Source organism: Suncus etruscus, chromosome X (genome assembly GCF_024139225.1).
Source record: "Suncus etruscus isolate mSunEtr1 chromosome X, mSunEtr1.pri.cur, whole genome shotgun sequence".
NCBI lineage: Eukaryota > Metazoa > Chordata > Mammalia > Eulipotyphla > Soricidae > Suncus > Suncus etruscus.
Window position 1 is genome coordinate 807,305 of NC_064868.1, and position 19,731 is coordinate 827,035.

General features: G+C 35.7%; 1 non-coding gene across 1 annotated transcript; it reads right to left on the reverse strand.

Moving 5' to 3' along the window:
- Positions 1–18,857: 18,857 nt before the first annotated feature.
- On the reverse strand, positions 18,858–18,972 carry LOC126000085 (U5 spliceosomal RNA). Its single transcript, XR_007492452.1, has one exon. It is a non-coding gene; the product is annotated as a U5 spliceosomal RNA (small nuclear RNA).
- Positions 18,973–19,731: the final 759 nt, after the last annotated feature.

The window sequence follows — 19,731 nt, forward strand, 5'->3', positions numbered from 1 at the left end:
TCATAAACTTTCCATATTTGCTGTGTCCCACAAATTCTGGTGGATAATGTCTTCATTATTATTTGTTTTTAGAAATCTTTTGACTTCTCTATGTTTTAATCTTTGGCCCACTGGTTGTTCAGTAGTGAGTTTTTTCTTCCATCTAATTGAGCTTAATTTCCATTTCAATTTGTGCCAAAATTTTATTTTTATTGTATCATATCTTTGATGTTATTTTACATAATTTTTTATGTTTGGCTTTGTTTTGAGGGCAACACCCAGTTGATGTTCAGGAGTTACTCCTGGCTATGTACACAGAAATTACTACTCCTTACTTGGAGGAGCATAGGGGACACTAGGGATCAAACTGAGGTCTGTCCTGAGTCAGCCAATTGCAAGGAAAATGGCATAACATTGCACTAACATTCTGGTCCCATTTTCCATAATTCTATTTTCTTGAATTTATTTTTTATTTTTATTAATTTATTTTTCTTTTCTAATTTTTTTTGGTTTTTGGGTCACATCCGGCAGCACTTGGGGTTACTCCTGACTCTGTGCTCAGAAATCACTCCTGGCAGGCACAGGTTACCATATGAAATGCCAGTGATCCAACCACCATCTGTCCTGAATTGGTTGTATGCAAGACAGATGCCTTGCCACTGTGCTATTGCTCTGGACCATTGAATATATTTTTGTTGATGATTTTGTCTCTTTGATTGATTTTCTGAGGCATCAATGTGAATAATGTTTTAATAGAATAATCTCAAATTTATAAGAATACCAATATAAAGGAAAAAGGCAAGGGTAATAACAATTAGTGAGGGAAATAATAGCAGAGAACTTTTCTACTATCTGGATATAAGTTGCTGTACAAATCCAAAGAGTGTGCTAAACAAAACAGACCCTAACAGAACAACCCCAAGACATATCGTAATTCAAATGGCAAAAAAAGAGAGAGAGATGGATGTTTTAAAGCAATAAGGAGAAAAAACCTTCAAGTATTAGGGAAAGATCATAAGAATTAAACCAGAGCATTCATTTCAAACAATCCAGGAAAGAAAAGAGTGAAATGACATATTAAAACTACTGAATGAAAGAAACTTTCATCCTAGAGTCCATTACCCAGCAAAACTCTCATTTAGAAGGGAAGTAGAATTAAAAATATTCTCTCTTAAAAAAGAACTCATAATATTCACACTAACCAAACATCCTAAATGAACTACTCAAAGATCAATTAAGTAAACCTAAATTCTAATTGTAACAACAACAATCCTACACAATATATTGCTACAATAGCCATTTCTGTTAATACTTTCCTTAGATGGTAATGTAAAAAAAATCAAAAGGCATAGAGTAGTGGGTTGTATCAGGAAACAAAAACCAATCATCTACTGCCTGCAGGAAACTCACTTATACCTACAGTACAGAAATAGGTTCAGAGTAAAAGGATGGAAAACAATTTACATTCCACTAAAAAATGCTGGAACAACCATACTTAAACCAAATTGCATTCAAGTTCAAGAAATTAATTTGCGACAAGGATAGACACTTAGTATTGTTCAAGGAAATAATACTCTGAGAAGTACTAATTTTGAGCAACATTTACAGTAAAATATAGAATCAATAAAATGTGTAAGCTTTTGTTAAGAAACCTAGAGAAACTTATAGATGAAAATGTGATATTTGTGGGAGATTTCAAAACACCACTCTTACCACAGGACAGAAACACTAGACAGAGCACTAGCAAGGTCCTAAAAGCCCTAAATGAGAAACTAATAGAACTAGACCTAGGACTATTAGATCTATATAGTGTCTTACATTCTCAAAAAGTTGAATACACATTCTTGTCAAGTTCACAGGGAACTTTCTCTAGGATAGCTTACACTTTACGAAACAAGTCTAACTTACAAAAATTCACAAATATAAGAATTAGACCAAGCACTCTATCAGATCAAAATGACACAGACATCACGATTGATTGTAAAAAACATTTGGAGAAAACCTACCAACTGGAGACTAAAAATATTTTTCCTTACACACAAACACACACATGTCTTCAAATATCATAGACTTAGAAAAGCAGAGTACAAGTGTATAGGAAACAAATACTATTGAATAAATATCCATAGAAAAAATTAGATCATGATTGTAACATCCACATGCATATGATTGAATTTCTAAATCAAAATATCACATTCTACAGTCTTTATTAAAATAAAGTGCTTCAACTGAGAATTAGAGTGAAGTCAGAATCAGAATATTATTATCTTACTTAGGGGGCATTTCTATAGACACAATAAAACAAAGTAAATTATAATAAACATAGTTTTCATTGATTTAAAGGAAGACAGAATTTAACTCATCATTTCCATGATGTAGGTCCTAAAGGACATTTTGGTGTTTGAGGGTTGGCTGGTATTATATCACAACAAGTGTGATCAGGAACATCTTCTGCTGGATACTCAGGGGATCAATCCTGGTTGTACACAAATACAGGGCTTCAGAAGTGGGAAGAGAACCCAAAATTGGCACCACATTGCTAATAGGTCTTGTCCACTATAGTGGCAGGAATAGATAAAATTTTATCCCTAATAGCATACACAAATAAAATTGTTATATATTTTATTTTAAAACACTAGAAAAAAGGCTGCAAGAGAGAAAAGAGAGGGAAAACTACCCATTTATTTTTAACCAGTGTGCTAAAGTGTTCAAGAAATTGTTTTCAGTTACCAAACCTTTAACTTAGTTATTACTCATGCAAGATACTCAACAGGTAAATTTGCTGGTTCTTTATAGCACAACCACCCACTTTCCTTCTGATCCACCTTCCCTGGGAACATATAGAGAAAGCTACATTGTGATCATTATGCAACATGTTTTATTGTGGCAAGAACTTGCTTTACTTGCAGATAAATTAGCAAAGGGACCTCTTCTCTGCATTTGAGTTGTCTGGTTCAGTCTGAGAGATTATGAACAGTGAAAAGTCAAAGGTGTCTCGGCACCTTCGTCACCATCCTTTTAATTGTCTTTTAGCTGGTTGTTTGCCTTATTTCCATAGCAAATTACAAACACGGTGGATTTCTTCTTCGTTAAATGCTTCATTTTATCTTCTGGAGCGCCGTGTTCACCTTCTCTTCTATCTTTTTCATCTAGTAGAAGAGGAAGGGCGATAGAAATACATTTGTAACTTAAATTAAATATTGGTTTTTCTTTAGTTTGAACATCACAATGAAATTAAGATTTAACTATAATTGTTTTTACAATTATGGAGTTTCAATCACAGAACATTCCAACACCACACCCACTGCCAGAACTGAGGCTACCCCTACCTCATTCAGAAAGAACTCAATATTGCTTTTGAAGATAAAGGAAAATAAGTAGGGACTTGATGGGATTTGGCTCCACATGGGCAGAGGAAGAGAGTTAGAGGCAGAATCTAAGAAATAGATGCCCTTGACCAGTGTCTACTCCCTCACCTTTCTACTTTCTTGTTCTTTCTCATTATCAACAAGCTCATGGTGGTCATCCTGGACCTCACAAGAGAAGTCCTGCTGACCCTGGGACCTCTTGAGGATGACTTTTTTCCCTGTGACTTCTCCCAGGTACGTTTCTGCACCTGAAGCAGAAACATCTGCCTCACCTGAATCAGACATAGGAAAGGACCACCAGTGCCTGCCTGCCTCTGACTGTGTTATGCCCAATAGAGTTCTGACAACAGGAGACATGTCACAAAGCATCACATTTGATACCATGTGGAATGCCAAGCTAGATTCTATGGGACTTGACTATAAATGGGGGCGGGGGGCTCCCTCAACAGCTCTTAAATGTTTATCAGCAACTTATATCTTATAGTTCCTCATCTCAAGTTCAGTGGAGATTTGAGAGGATGTTTTCCGTAGGGTATTTTTTTTAAATATCAGTGCTTTATTGGAGTGAAATGTTATAAAATGAACAAGACTATCATAGTATGCTAAGAGTTATTTTTTGATTTTTTTATTTAAACACCTTGATTACATACATGATTGTGTTTGGGTTCCAATCATAAAAGGAACACCACCCATCACCAGTGCAACATTCCCATCACCCAAGTCCCAAATCTCCCTCCTCCCCACCCGACCCCTGCCTGTACTCTAAACAGGCTCTGCATTTCCCTCATATATTCTCAATATTAGGACAGTTCAAAATGTAGTTATTTCTCTAACTAAACTCATCACTCTTTGTGGTGAGCTTCCTGAGGTGAGCTGGAAATTCCAGCTCTTTTCTCTTTTGTGTCTGAAATTTATTATTGCAAGAATGTCTTTCATTTTTCTTAAAACCCATAGATGAGTGAGACCATTCTGCGTTTTTCTCTCTCTCTGACTTATTTCACTCAGCATAATAGATTCTGTGTACATACATATATAGGAAAATTTCATGACTTCATCTCTCCTGACAGCTGCATAATATTCCATTGTGTATATGTACCACAGTTTCTTTAGCCATTCGTCTGTTGAAGGGTATCTTGGTTGTTTCCAGAGACTTGCTATGGTAAATAGTGCTGCAATGAATATAGGTGTAAGGAAGGGATTTTTGTATTGTATTTTTGTGTTCTTAGGTTATATTCCTAGGAGTGGTATAGCTGGATCGTATGGGAGCTCGATTTCCAGTTTTTGGAGGAATCTCCATATTGCTTTCCATAAAGTTTGAAATAGATGGCATTCCCACCAGCAGTGGATAAGGGTTCCTTTCTCTCCACATCCCCGCCAGCACTGTTTGTTCTCATTCTTTGTGATGTGTGCCATTCTCTGTGGTGTGAGGTGGTATCTCATTGTTGTTTTGATTTGCATCTCCCTGATTAGTGATGTGGAGCATTTCTTCATGTGTCTTTTGGCCATTTGTATTTCTTCTTTGTCAAAGTGTCTGTTCATTTCTTCTCCCCATTTTTTGATGGGATTAGATGTTTTTTTCTTGTAAAGTTCTGTCAGTGACTTGTATATTTTAGATATTAGCCCCTTATCTGATGGGTATTGGGTGAATAGTTTCTCCCACTCAGTGGGTGGCTCTTGTATCCTGGACAGTATTTCCTTTGAGGTGCAGAAGCTTCTCAACTTAATATATTCCCATCTGTTAATCTCTGCTTTCACTTGCTTGGAGAGTGCAGTTTCCTCCTTGAAGATGCCTGTAGTCTCAATGTCCTGGAGAGTTTTGCCTATGTGTTGTTCTATATATCTTATGGTTTGGGGTCTGATATCGAGGTCTTTAATCCATTTGGATTTTACCTTCGTACGTGATGTTAGTTGGGGGTCTAATTTTAATTTTTTGCAAGTGGCTAGCCAGTTGTGCCAACACCACTTGTTGAAGAGGCTTTCCCTGCTCCATTTAGGATTTCCTGCTCCTTTATCAAAAATTAGGTGACTGTATGTCTGGGGAACATTTTCTGAGTATTCAAGCCTATTCCACTGATCTGAGGGTCTATCCTTATTCCAATACCATGCTGTTTAGATAACTATTGTTTTTTAGAAAGTTTAAATTTGGGGAAAGTAATTCCTCCCATATTCTTTTTTCCCAATGATTGCTTTAGCTATTCTAGGGTGTTTATTGTTCCAAACAAATTTCAAAAGTGCCTGATCCACTTCTTTGAAGAATGTCATGGGTATCTTTAGAGGGATAGCGTTGAATCTGTATAATGCCTTGGGTAGTATTGCCATTTTGATGATGTTAATCCTGCCAATCCATGAGCAGGGTATGTGTTTCCATTTCCGCGTGTCCTCTCTTATTTCTTGAAGCAGAGTTTTATAGTTTTCTTTGTATAGGTCCTTCACATTTTTAGTCAAGTTGATTCCAAGATATTTGAGTTTGTGTGGCACTATTGTGAATGGGGTTGTTTTCTTAATGTCCATTTCTTCCTTATTACTATTGGTGTATAGAAAGGCCATTGATTTTTGTGTGTTAATTTTGTAGCCTGTCACCTTGCTATATGAGTCTATTTTTTTAGAAGCTTTTTGGTAGAGTCTTTAGGGTTTTCTAAGTAGAGCATCATGTCATCTGCAAACAGTGAGAGCTTGAATTCTTCCTTTCCTATCTGGATTCCCTTGATATCTTTTTCTTGCCTAATCGCTATAGCAAGTACTTCCAGTGCTATGTTGAATAGGACTGGTGAGAGAGGACAGCCTTGTCTTGTGCCAGAATTTAGAGGGAAGGCTTTTAGTTTTTCTCCATTGAGGATAATTTTTAAGTCCATGATTAATCCTCAGAACATGTTCAATTTAATCATCATGTACCATATCCTTTAATGAATTTATTATTTTATTTATTTAGTTTGGTTTTTTTTGTGTTTAGGTCACACCCAATAATGCTTACACTAAGGGAATATACATTGTGATACTTAGAAGATCACATCGGATACTGGTTACTGGAACACTGGTCACATGCAAGACAAGCTCTTTCCTCTCTGCTATCTCTATACATTTGATGCTTTTTGACTGTTACTTCTTAACAATATTTTTCTATTTAATTGATCTTTCATTATTGAAACTCTTTGGGAGTGTTTCAAAATCTTCAATTTCTTGAAAGATCCTACATAGGATTAATAGTAGGCTTTCTCAAGGTTTTGAAAGAATTACTAGTTATTTCACCTGGGAATTAGATTTTCTAGACTTTTGATTACCACTCTGACTTATTTGAAATGAAAGGTCTGTTTTCTTATTCCATATCTTCCTCATTCTGCTTTGAGATGTTATAGAAGTCCAAGAATGCATCCATTTCTTTTAAATTCTCTCATTTCATAACATAAACATATTCAAAGTATTCTCTGATGATCCTTTGAGTTTTTCTTGTCTGTTGTGATGTCCCCTCTTTCTTTTCTGATTTACTTTGAGTTTTCTTACTTCTTTTATTGAGTCTTGTAACTGATCTTAATTTTCCCCAAAGAAACGTCTCATGATTTAATCTATTTTCCGAACAATATTGGAATCCATTTCATTGTTTTCTGCTCATATTTTTATTTTTTCTTTCTACCTGTTTTCTTTGGGCTCATTTTGTTGGTCATACTTCAGTTTCTTAAGATTTGCAGTCGAGTTAATTAATTGGGTCTCTTTTATTTCCTGATGAATGCTTCATAGCTATGAGTTTCCCTCTTAGTATAGTTTTTGATGTGTGCCACAATTCTAGGTTGATATTTTCCCTCACACTTATTTTCCAGACATCTTTTTATTTCTTCTAGAATTTCATCTCTGACCCACTGGATGTTTCCTTCTAATCTGTTTCATTTCAGCTGATTGAACTCATTCTCCATTGTTTTTGGTTTTCTTTTTTGCAATGAAGTCCTATTTTTATGGAACTGAGGTCTGAAATATATCTGATATAATTTCTAACTTCATATTTATATGGAGGTATGTTTTGTTTTACTCTATATAATCTATCATAGAGAATGCCCAAGTGTGATAGAGAGGGATGTGTATTCAGCTTTTATTTTTCAAAAACCATATTAAAAAAAACAACCTCTTTATGATATACAAATCATTTTGAAAAAACAACTCTTTATGACATACAAATGCCTTGAACATCAATAAATTATTTTGTATGTATTTTGTGAACTTATTGAACCTAAATCTATGTCATATGATAATAATATGGATATTATGGCCTTTTTGAGTGAATTGCATGCCTAAAGATTTGTGTTCCAATCTTTGACTTTGAGTCTGCATTTGTTCACACTATTCAAATGTGTTTCTTGCAAACAGCAGAATGATGGGCTCAGTTTGCTTATTCGTCCTTTTACTCTAATTGTCTGATTTGGTACAGATTTCCCATGGACACTGAGAGAGATTATCGTTGGGAAGTTTCATGCTTTTATTCTGCAGGACTTGTTTGTGTAATTGGTTTTATCTTAATGTAGCCACTTTATTTTGTATTGCAAATGTGGTTATGACTTAAAAATTCTTAAGCTGCTATCTATGAAGTTGTGTATCATTCAGGCAAGATAGAACCTGACAGCATAAAACTTTTTGTTGAGGTGTTTATTTTATTTTGTTTTTTTTTATTTTACTACCTCCCTCCACTGTATTCAGGTCAGGAGGGTTTTTTTAGTACATCTGCTGTAAGTCTTAACTGCACTTGATAGGATGTAATTTCTTTTCTTTACATTGCATTTTTTTTTTTTTTGGTTTTTGGGCCACACCCGGTGACGCTCAGGGGTTACTCCTGGCTATGTGCTCAGAAGTCGCTCCTGGCTTGGGGGACCATATGGGGTGCCGGGGGATCGAACCGTGGTCCATCCTAGGCTAGCGCAGGTAAGGCAGGCACCTTACCTTTAGCGCCACCGCCCGGCCCCACATTGCAGTTTTTTAATATTCTATATTTATGGTTGTTATCACCCTGATGAGGATGTGTCTTGGAGTATTTTTATTTGGGTCCTTTTAGCTGGTACTTCTAGGATTCTAGTTTGTAGGTGTGTGTTTTCCCCCAACCTTGAGAAATTCTGCAAAGGCTACTTTTCTAAAATACTTTCTTTTTTTGGAGTCATCTTTTTTTTAATAATATTTTTTATTTAAACACCCTAGTTACAAACATGATTGTGGTTGGGTTTCAGACATATATGATGACACACCCAATCACCAGTGTAACATTCCTATTACCAATGACCCAAATATCCCTCATCCCCTTCCCGCCCCCACCTGTACTCTAGACAGGCTTTCTATTTCATCATATATTCTCATTGTTAGGATAGTTCGCAATGTAGTTATTTCTCTAACTAAACTCGTCACTCATTGTGGTGAGGTTCATGAGGTCAGCTGTAAATTCCAGCCCTTTCCTCTTTTGTCTCTCAAAATTGTTGAAACATGTCTTTCATTTTTCTTAAAACCCATAGATGAGTGAGACCATTCTCTTTCTTTGTCTTTCTCTATGACTTATTTCACTCAGCATAATAGATTCCATGTACATCCATGTATAGGAAAATTTCATATCTTCATATCTTCTGATGGCTGCATAATATTCCATTGTGTATATGTACCACAGTTTCTTTAGCTATTAATCTGTTGAAGAGCATCTTGGTTGTTTCCAGAGTCTTGCTATGGTAAATAGTGCTGCAATAAATATAGGTGTAAGGAAGGGGTTTTTATTCTATTTTTGTGTTCCTAGGGTATATTCCTAGGAGTGGTATAGCTGAATTGTATGGGAGCTCAATTTCCAGTTTTTGTAGGAATCTCCATATCACTCTCCAGAAAGGTTGAAATAGTTGGCATTCTCACCAGCAGTGGATAAGAGTTCCTTTCTCTCCACATCCCTGCCAACACTGCTTGTTCTCATTCTTTGTGATGTGTGCCAATCTCAGTGGTGTGAGGTGGTATCTCATAGTTGTTTTGATTTGCATCTCCCTGATGATTAGGGATGTGGATCACTTTTTTATGTGCCTATTGGCCATTTGTATTTCTTCTTTATCAAAGTGTCTGTTCATTTCTTCTCCCCATTTTTTATGGGATTAGATTTTTTTTTCTTGTAAAGTTCTGTAAGAGCCCTGTATATTTTGGATATTAGCCCCTTATCTGATTGGTATTGGGTGAATAGTTTCTTCCACTCAGTGGGTGGCTCTTGTATCCTGGGCACTATTTCCTTTGAGGTGCAGAAGCTTCTCAGCTTAATATATTCCCATCTATTAATCTCTGCTTTCACTTGCTTGGAGAGTGCTGTTTCCTCCTTGAAGATGTATTTAGTCTCAATGTCATGAAGTATTATTCCTACGTGTTGTTTTACATACCTTATGGTTTCAGGTCTGATATTGAGGTCTTTATTCCGTTTGGATTTTACCTTCATACATGATGTTAGCTGGGGGTCTAAGTTTAATTTTTTGCAAGTGGCTAGCCAGTTGTGCCAACACCACTTGTTGAAGAGGCTTTCTTTGCTCCATCTAGGACTTCTTGCTCCTTTATCAAAAATTAGATGATTGTATGTCTGGGGAACATTCTCTGAGTACTCAATTCTATTCAACTTATCTGAGGGTCTGTCTTTATTCCAATACGGTGCTGTTTTGATAACTATTATTTTGTAATACAGTTTAAAGTTGGGGAAAGTAATTCCTCACATATTCTTTTTTCCAATAATTACTTTGGCTATTCGAGGGTGTTTATTATTCCAAATAAATTTCAAAATTGCCTGATCCACTTCTTTGAAGAATGCCATGGGTACCTTTAGAGGGATCGCATTACATCTGTATGATTCTTTGGAGAGTATATGCCATATTAATGATGTTAATCCTGCCAAACCATGTGCAGAGTATGTATTTCCAATTACGTGTATCCTCTCTTATTTCTTGGAGCAGAGTTTTATAGTTTTCTTTGTATAGGTCCTTCACATCTTTAGTCAAGTTGACTCCGAGATATTTGAGTTTGTGTGGCACTAATGTGAATGGGGTTGTTTTCTTAATGTCCATTTCCTCCCTATTATTATTGGTGTATAGAAAGGCCATTGATTTTTGTGTGTTAATTTTGTAGCCTGCTACCTTGCTATATTTGTCTATTGTTTCTAGAAGCTTTTTGATAGAGTCTTTAGGGTTTTCTGTGTAGAGTATCATGTCATCTGCAAACAGGGAGAGCTTGACATCTTCCTTTCTTATATGGATGCTCTTCATATATTTTTCTTGCCTGATCACTATAGCAAGGACTTCCAGTGCTATGTTGAATAGGAGTGGTGAGTGAGTCCAGCCTTGTCTTGTGCCAGAATTAAGAGGGAAGACTTTTTGTTTTTCTCTATTGAGGATAATGTTTGCCACTGGCTTGTGGTAGATGGCTTTAACTATATTCAGAATGGCTCCTTTCATTCCCATCTTGCTGAGAGTTTTTATCAAGAATGGATGTTGGACCTTATCAAATGCTTTCTCTGCATCTATTGATATGATCATGTGATTTTTATTTTCCTTGTTGTGATGTTGTGTATTATGTTGATAGCTTTACGGATGTTAAACCATCCTTGCATTCTTGGGATTAAACCTACTAGATAATAATGAATTATCTTCTTAATGAGGCATTGAATCCCTTTTGCCAGATTTTGTTGAGGATCTTTGTATCTGTGTTCATCAGGGACATTGGTCTGTAATTTTCTTATTTTTGTAGCATCTCTGTCTGGTTTAAGGATCGAGGTGATGTTGGCTTCATAAAAGCTATTTGGAAGTGTTCCCATCTTTTTTATTTTATGGAAGAGTCTTGCCAGGATTGGTAGTAGTTCCTCTTGGAAGGTTTGACAAAATTCATTAGTGAATCCATCGGGGCCAGGTCTTTTGTTTTTGGGCAGACATTTGATTACCATTTTAATTTCCCCAATAGTGATGGGGTTGCTTAGATATGCTACATCCTCTTTATTCAACCGTGGGAGGTTATGAGTCCAATAATTTATTCATTTCTTCCAGTTTCTCATATTTAATGGAATAGAGTTTCTCAAAGTAGTTTCTGATTACCCATTGAGTCTCCACAATATCGGTAGTGCTCTCCCATTTTTTATTTCTAATATGAGTTATCAAGTTTTTCTCTCTCTTTCTTTGCTAGTTTTGCTAATGGTCTATCAATCTTGTTTATTTTTTCGAAGAACCAACTTCTGCTTTCGTTGATCTTTTGGATTGTTTTTTTGGGTTTCCACTTCGTTGATTTCTGCTCTCAGCTTTGTTATTTCCTTCCTTCTCCCTATTTTTGGGTCCTTTTATTGAGCACTTTCTAATTCTATGAGCTGCATCATTAAGCTATTCAGGTAGGCTCCTTTTTCCTTCCTGATGTGTGCTTGCGAAGCTATAAATTTTCCTCTCAGTACTGCTTTTGCTGTGTCCCATAAGTTTTGATATTTTGTGTCTTTTTTATCATTTGTTTACAGAAAATATTTGATTAGCTCTTTGATTTTATCTCGGACCCACTGGTTTTTCTGTATGAGGCTGTTTAACTTCCAGGTGTTAAAGTTTTCCTTCTGTCTCCCTTTGGAATTCATATATAATTTCAGAGCCTTGTGGACATCGAAGGTAGCCTACAAAATTTCTCTTCTCTTGATATTATAGAGGTATGTTTTATGTGCCAGCATGTAGTCTATCCTGAAGAATGTCCCATGTACATTGGAGAAGAATGTGTATCCAGGTTTCTGTTACCCTCTTGGAGAGCTCATCCATTTTGTCATTCAATTTGTTTACTGATATTTTTAGGCCTGTTATTTAGCCTGTTATTTCAGTTTGGAGTTTTGTGATTTCTGTCTTCATATTTTCTTGGTTCTTATTAGTGCTCTGTTCAACTCGATCCATGGTTTCTTTGAGTTCGTTGAGCATCTTCCATATTTCTTGTCTAAACTTCTTATCTGAGAGATTGATTAGGTGGTTGGCTGTTTTCTGGTCATTAGATGTGTCATCTTTATTCTATATGTCTGATGCTGGCCTGCGTTGTTTCCCCATTGTCACACTTGTGGGTTTTTCTACGTGTTGTGGTGGTATTCATTGGCTAAATGATGTGTGCGGCCATGCTCCTCTGGCTCTGCTCTTTCTGGGTGGGTCGACTAGCCTCCAAGGAAGGGGAACCCTCCGTGGATAAAACCTCATGCAGAATCAAATCTTAGGCCCGAGCTCGCAGAGAAGACAGTCTAGAGAGAAATGCTGGGCTTCAGTGATCCAGCACAGTTCCTAGTGTGATTTTTTCTTTTTGTTGCATTGGCGTTCTTTCAATAGAAAGAGTGTACGGCCACGAAGAGAAGTGGAGCTAAGTGCTCTTCTGGAGCCTCTGGGAGAGCAAATTTTCTGGGCCCTTTTTGGCCCACTCCCAAGGGTTTCAGGAGTCAGGACAGTGGAAAAACACGCATAGGCAACATTCATAGTTTCTCACAGTCGGGAACTACTGCACACTTGTGCATTTCCTCTTGAATTGATTCTAATGTTCTCTTCTCAGATGTTTATTTATTCTGATGATTATTTCCATTTCTTCTATTATTTGTGGGTTTTCTGTACCTCAAGCTCACTGATTCTCTTCTGAGCAGCTGTAACTCTCCTGGTGAGGGCCATCCAGTGAGGTTTTTTATTTAGGCTATTAAGATTCTCAGTTCTGATATTTTTCTTTGAAGTTTTCTCATTTCTGTTATCTTATGTTGTTTTTTTATTATTGGTCAGTTTTACTGCTTTTTTAAATTTTAAAACATCCTATACATTTCTACTCTGAAGTGATTATCAGAAAAACAAATAAATAGCTGGCTGTTACTGATTGAGTTCTCTAGATTACAATCTTTTGCCCACTGCTTTTTTGTTTGTTTCTGCACTGTTTCACCATTTCACCATGGTTCGTTTTGTAATCAGTGGGTACACTTTTTACACTTTGCTCTTAGTGGCTTCTTCATTGCCAAGGATATCTCTGAGAGATCTCTATTGAGGGTGGGATGTCATTGTCCACCAATTTGGGACAATAGCATTGACTTCTGATCTTTGGACAAAGCCTAGAACGAGCCAATGGTGAGGTACCTGTGATAAACTTAGATTTGGCAACTTGCAAGAAAATCCCCTCTATCTCTGAACCATTTCTCAAGGGCTGTAACTCTCATATCCATTTCTCTGATATAAAATAGAGGCAGAGATTGTATAAGTTACTAAAAGCCTTTGGAATCAAATTTTAAGTTTCAAGTTCTTTGTAGCTCTCAATGCTAAAGCAGGGAAACCTCCTCCTTAGATGGTTAAGTATCAGATATACAAATTAGCTGTTAACCTGTAAAAATTACTTCATATAGATATATTCAATGTCAAGCATTTAAATTTACACCTTTTCATATTAGAGCCTATTATTCCTAAACAAGAACAATGGATTCTCATAGACAGGATTGAAAATAATCTATACCCCCATTTCACTATAGAGAAATGTCAAAAGCTATAAATATAGAGAAACTGATTTTCCTTTTTTGTGGGTGAAAGTTGGTGGGGTAAATTTGCTCATTTTTATTTCAAAACTAATATATTCTCAATGAGTTCCCTGCAACTTTCTACATTATCTCAGTGGTAATCATTTGTGTCCAGCTATTGTCCTGCAACATTTTGTAGCAAGAATAAGTATTTCTCATCTACACATGTCACAGAGATGATTAAAATCTCTGTAATCTTTGTGCCCTGTGGTCAATAATGATTGATGTTAATTTGAGAAATTCTTGGAAAAGATTCTGGGTCTTTGCCAAATAACAACCATAGTAATATTATTCCTTTGTTTTTTTTTCCACAGGAAACTTAAAAACTTTTATCATGTCCTGTTTCTCAGTAATTGATAAAAGGTAAATAAGGCAGAATTTTAAAAATAAGTGATTTTACTTTCTTTTCTCTTGAATGAAAACCCTCCCTAATTTCACTTGATTCAGATCAAAAAGTCTTAGCACATTCCAATAAACTGTAGTTAGGGTGGTGAGTCTAATAGCTGCAGATGGAGGCTTTTGAGCTTTGACCTTTGAGCTGATAATAATGAAATTGGGAAGAGGTAAGTTTTGAAAAGGACATTTGATATTTTTATTATGGTTTTTATATCACATATTTGAAAGAGTTCTTTCTATGTGAGACTTCTGATTTGTATCAATAATCATCAAGGAAATTCCAATCAAAACAACAATGAGATATCATCTCATACCACAAAGATGGGCACACATTCAAAAGAACAAGAACAACCAATGCTGGTGTGGATGTAGGGAAAAAGTAATTTATTCACTACTTATTGATGGAAATATTGACTCCTCCAGTCTTTCTGTGACATTCGTAAAAGCCTAGGGATTGAGTTTCCATTTGATAGAGCAACTTGACTTTTTAAATATATATATTAAGGGCCCACATTTTCCAGAAAAGAAAAATATATTGTCAGCTCTATCCACAATAGCCAGAATCTGGAATCAATCCAGTTGCTCAAGAATAGGTGACTGGAAAAAAACTTTATTGCACCTACACAATTGAATACTACTTGGCCATAAGGAAGAAAGTAAAGTTATGCAATTTGCAACTACATGGACCTGGGAATTATTATACTCTCCAAAGTAATGTAAATGAAGAAAATTAAAAATAGTATTTAGGAAACAAACCCCGTGAGGGAGCTAAAGGTTAGGACAGGTAGGACGCAATGTCTACGTTAGAGGAAAGTGTTAATCAGGAAGGTGAGGCAGTGATGAGAGGTGATAGATAAAGTATTATGTATGAAATGCTGTCAGCAACAGTAATGTAAAACAATGTGCAAAATTTTATGCATAGAATAAAATTTCTCTGTAGAGCCAGACTAATGGCGGTGACTAGGGACATTGGTGGAGGGAAGTGGACACCGGTGAAGGAATTCATGTAGAGACATCATATGCTGGAAACCCAAGCATGAATAACTTTTAATTTCATGGGTGACTATATAAAAATAAAATAAAATAATTGATGTGGGCAATCGAGTTGTACAGTAAATAGAGCTTTTGATTTGCATATAGTTTTCAATATACAGCACTACAAATGGTCTCCCAGTACTACTAGGGCTAAGCAATTTATGAACACAGAGATAGGAGTAAGCCCTAAGCACTATGCCGATGTGGATGGGTATAGCTTCAAAACAAAACAATGCAAAACAAACTAGTCTGGACTGAAGTGGGAAGAGAAATTATACATATAACATTACAACAGTTTGAAGACTGATTTCTTACAGGGACTCCTGAGGAATGTGTATGATGATATTTATGGACTTTCATCAATATCAGGAAAGTTTCTTCAGGAGCATTGTCCAGGCAACATTTTTTCTAGTAGTTAGAATATGGTCCATGATTTTACTCCTTGAAAATTTGGTATTTAAATGTTAGTCACAATGTTGTTTCAGAAAATTCTAATTTGACTTTTAAATGATTTGGAAAAGTTATTTGGCAAATACTATTGCTTTAATATTACTTTACAAAACAATACAAATTGGTGCTCCCAGTGAAGTCATTTTAGAGTAATTGTACTTTCTTGTGACTTACATTCTCTGCATCTCAATCTTCAAGAATGTAGAATTTATACTTAATTTTAATATTTGGCAGAAGGGAAGTTTTTTAAATGTCTATAAAATAATTAGCTTATTGAATTGTATAAACATTGAATGACTGTACAGTATAATTTTACGTTATGTATGTGTAATTGTTATAAATTGTTGTGTTAAATAATTAACAATGGGGCTGGATAGCGATGGATGGAGGCCTTTGTGCTTAGGCCCCAGCCACGTGGCTTCATCCCCATCCAGCTGGCGGATTCCAGGCCCAGGTAATCAGCGTAATCAAGACTCACTCACATGCAGGCATTAGGAAGCATCATCTTTATTCATGCCCTGACCACCACAGGTGTGTGGCCTATCTCATAACCTTTTAAGCATTCGGCCATTCTTAGCCCTGCATCTTATAATTCAGTCATCTTCCTCTGAGAGCCCAGCAGGGCCAAAAGGCAAAGACCCTTAATCCCCTGGCTTCCGGGTTTATCTACCTATTCCAAGACCCCTCCCTGGAATGGGCCGGGTATAGCAGGTAGGGTTACACCTACTATCCGGTTCCCAAGACCCCTTCCAGAAATGGGTGGGTCTTGGGTACACTACAATAAATCAATAGCTTTTAAAATAAGGTGTATACCCCTATAATTCATAAATTTCAGTTGCTAATTTAGAAAAAATTCTCACCGTAGCTCTGTAAGTCAGATGAAGAAATTTAAGTATAAAAGATTTTTACTGTCTTTTCTCTTCTTCAAATAAAACCACATAACTTGAACTATGTAGTCCTTCCTCACAGTTAGAGGGGGAAATAAGGGAGGCACCAAGACCAAGACTTCTAAGTAGTAAGCTAGGTACAGAGGGGACCACATATTCTCACAGCCCCGGGGATGAGGGAGGAGGATATGGGAAGTAGGACAAACACGGAAGGGTAGGGAGGACAAATCGGTGATGAGAACCTCCCTGATTTTATGTGAATATGTACCAATAATATTATTGTCAACAATATATAAACCACTACGATCAAAATAAAAATTATATTAAAAAGTTAGTTTCAAATGATTTCCTTGTATTTAGGCCAAGGCTTTTCCTTTCTATGTCCCTCATATTTTGGTGGGCCTATGCAAACAATAATTGCCACTCTAACACTGTTTTACTGTGCACCTTTGACTCTAATCCTTAAGAAAAAAACCACTTAAACTTTTGAGGTTAACTTAAAATAATATGCATGTGCATGGAAATGTAAAAAAAAAGTACTTTTCCTTCAATGTTAAAGGAGTTACATAAGTTTTATGGCTTTATATTGCTTTGTGTGCTGCTAAGAAATATTATGTATTACAATCTGGGGACTTGTGGGACAAAGTAATTGTACTGGGTTCTGTTTTATTTAAAGTTCAAAGTTCAGATATCAGCAAGGGGAGTTCTGAAAATTCTGTTTTTGGGTGATTGTCCTTCCACTGTAACTTCACCTTGTCCTCTTTCTTTGCATCTTTGTTATCATAATTAAAAATAAAAAAATTAAAAAATATATTTTTAAACAAAAAATGTGAAACCAGTGAGAGGGAGGTTGGGGCCATTGATGACTGGAAACATGCACTGTTGAAAGGAGGTGTACATTGTTTGACTGAAACTCAATCATGAACTGTTTTGTAATCATGGAGCTTAAATAAAGTAATTAAAAAAAGATTTTACTGTCTAGATACCCCTAATTGGATTGTAGATCACTGATCTTGTCATAATATTCTAGCCCATATTTGTCCTGAATATCAATATATTGGTATTTTTTAAAGAAGTTGAGTACTTACTTCATGAATCAATGCATAATACAAGTTGTAAGGGATAAGTGTAGTTTAGATGAGTGAACCAGAATCTAAAAATATATCAAAACACTTAGAAGAATATTGACTAAATAGATCAGAAAGCATATTTTAATGCAAAAGAGTTATGTACTTGGAATCCAAATCCAATATAGATATCTATGTTGAGAGACAGTTTGGTAGCAACGCTCATAGGAGACATCTGGTTTTAATGTCAATGGTAAACTCAGTATGCATCACCATATAATTTATGTCATTTTCCCAAAGAGCAAATGCTATCTTTGGCTGCATTCAATAAGAGCATTTTGTCTAATCTGAGAGAAATACTAACATCTCACTTTGCTCAACAATAATTAGCAATCTGCTCAGTTTGGAGGAGGTACAAATGGTCATTATGAGTAAACAAAAGTTAGCATTATTTAGAGCAGAATGATGTTCAGAAGCGATCAAAACAGCCAGGGCTGCCTCACTCCAAGGAAAAAAACTGTAAAGTGATGAAGGCCCAGTTTCTGCATTTTTACTGTTATGTCTTCCATTAACATAACCTTGGTTTCCAGACTTTCTGGTGTGTGACTTCAAGCTTATGTGTGCATTCAGTTATGACATTCTCCACTCCAATGTTCTTGTGTCATCCCAATTCCAAAAACATATTTTCTGCTCGATATTCTCATCCAACCATTTCTTGCTTGACAAACATCATCCTTTTAGGTGTATCTGTGAAGCCATTCTGTGTTGTTTTCTTTTTGGCCTGCTTTTATGAATCTTAGATCTGTGAAAATTTGTGAGATATATACAGTTGAAAATAATGTCTTACTTTTTGTTACTTTCCATTTAGAAACGTATTTTACACAAAAATGTTCTTATAGCTAACATACTATATCAATTTCTGCAAGCATCACTATACATGGCATTACATGAATATCTATGACAGAGAGACAAAAGAGACGGCAAAACCAACTTTAAAGTCTCCATAATTCAATGTCCAGATGGAGTGTTGTGAGTCAACAGAAAAATGAGTTGGGAAACAAAGGGGAAAAATGGCTTTTATTTAATTAAATTTTCTTCCCAGATTCTTAACAGAATAATCTATTTTATTATACATGGAATTTCAGCTCCAGAATATTCTTTTTTTAGCCTTACCTAAGCAAGGCCTCAAAAAATTGGTTACGACTCAGAATTGTTCCTCTCCACAGAAATCTTTAGTAAAAGGCGAAAAATTTATGCGATCTGAAGAGAAACCAGAGAATATTCAGAATATTCTTAATAAACAGTTATTTTAACAATAAGAAAGTTAGAAAATCAAGAGATTATGTGTTTACTCTTAGAATTCATTATATACCCTTATTTTGTATTTTCCTTTTAAATCAATTTACTTCTTTGTTCTCCAGGATCTATAAAAGACCATATTCTTCTAATACTGTTTTATTTATTTATTTTGGGCTTTGGGTCACACCTGGCAGCGCTCAGGGGTTCTTCTGGCTCTACTCTCAGAAGTTGCTCTTGGCAGTCAAGGGGAACCATATGGGATGTTGGGATTGAACCACCATTTGTTCTGATCAGCTGTATGCAAGGCAAATGCCCTACTGCTGTTCTGTCTCTCTAATACTATTTTAATAACGTGAATACCTTTGTTTTTTACAAAATTTTACATTTAAACCATTTTCTTCAGTTGTTTAAATTCAGAGTAAACCATTTTCCTTATTTAAGTAGAAAATTTTATCTGATTCACTTTCTTTGATTCAGCATAAAAATTATGCAATTAATTGCATTTATTGTTATTACAATTCAGAAATTTAGACCAATATTGTTTTGATGAGTTACTAAATTTATATATATATATATATATTCCTGTTATTTAAGAATATTTATTAGAGCCAGATAGAGTCTACAGAAAGTAAGGTTTGGTTGATCTGAGTCTAACCATGGAACCACATATGGTCCCCTGAACACCATCAGGAGTGATCCCTGAGCACAGAGCCAAGAATATCCCTGAGCACCAATAGTAA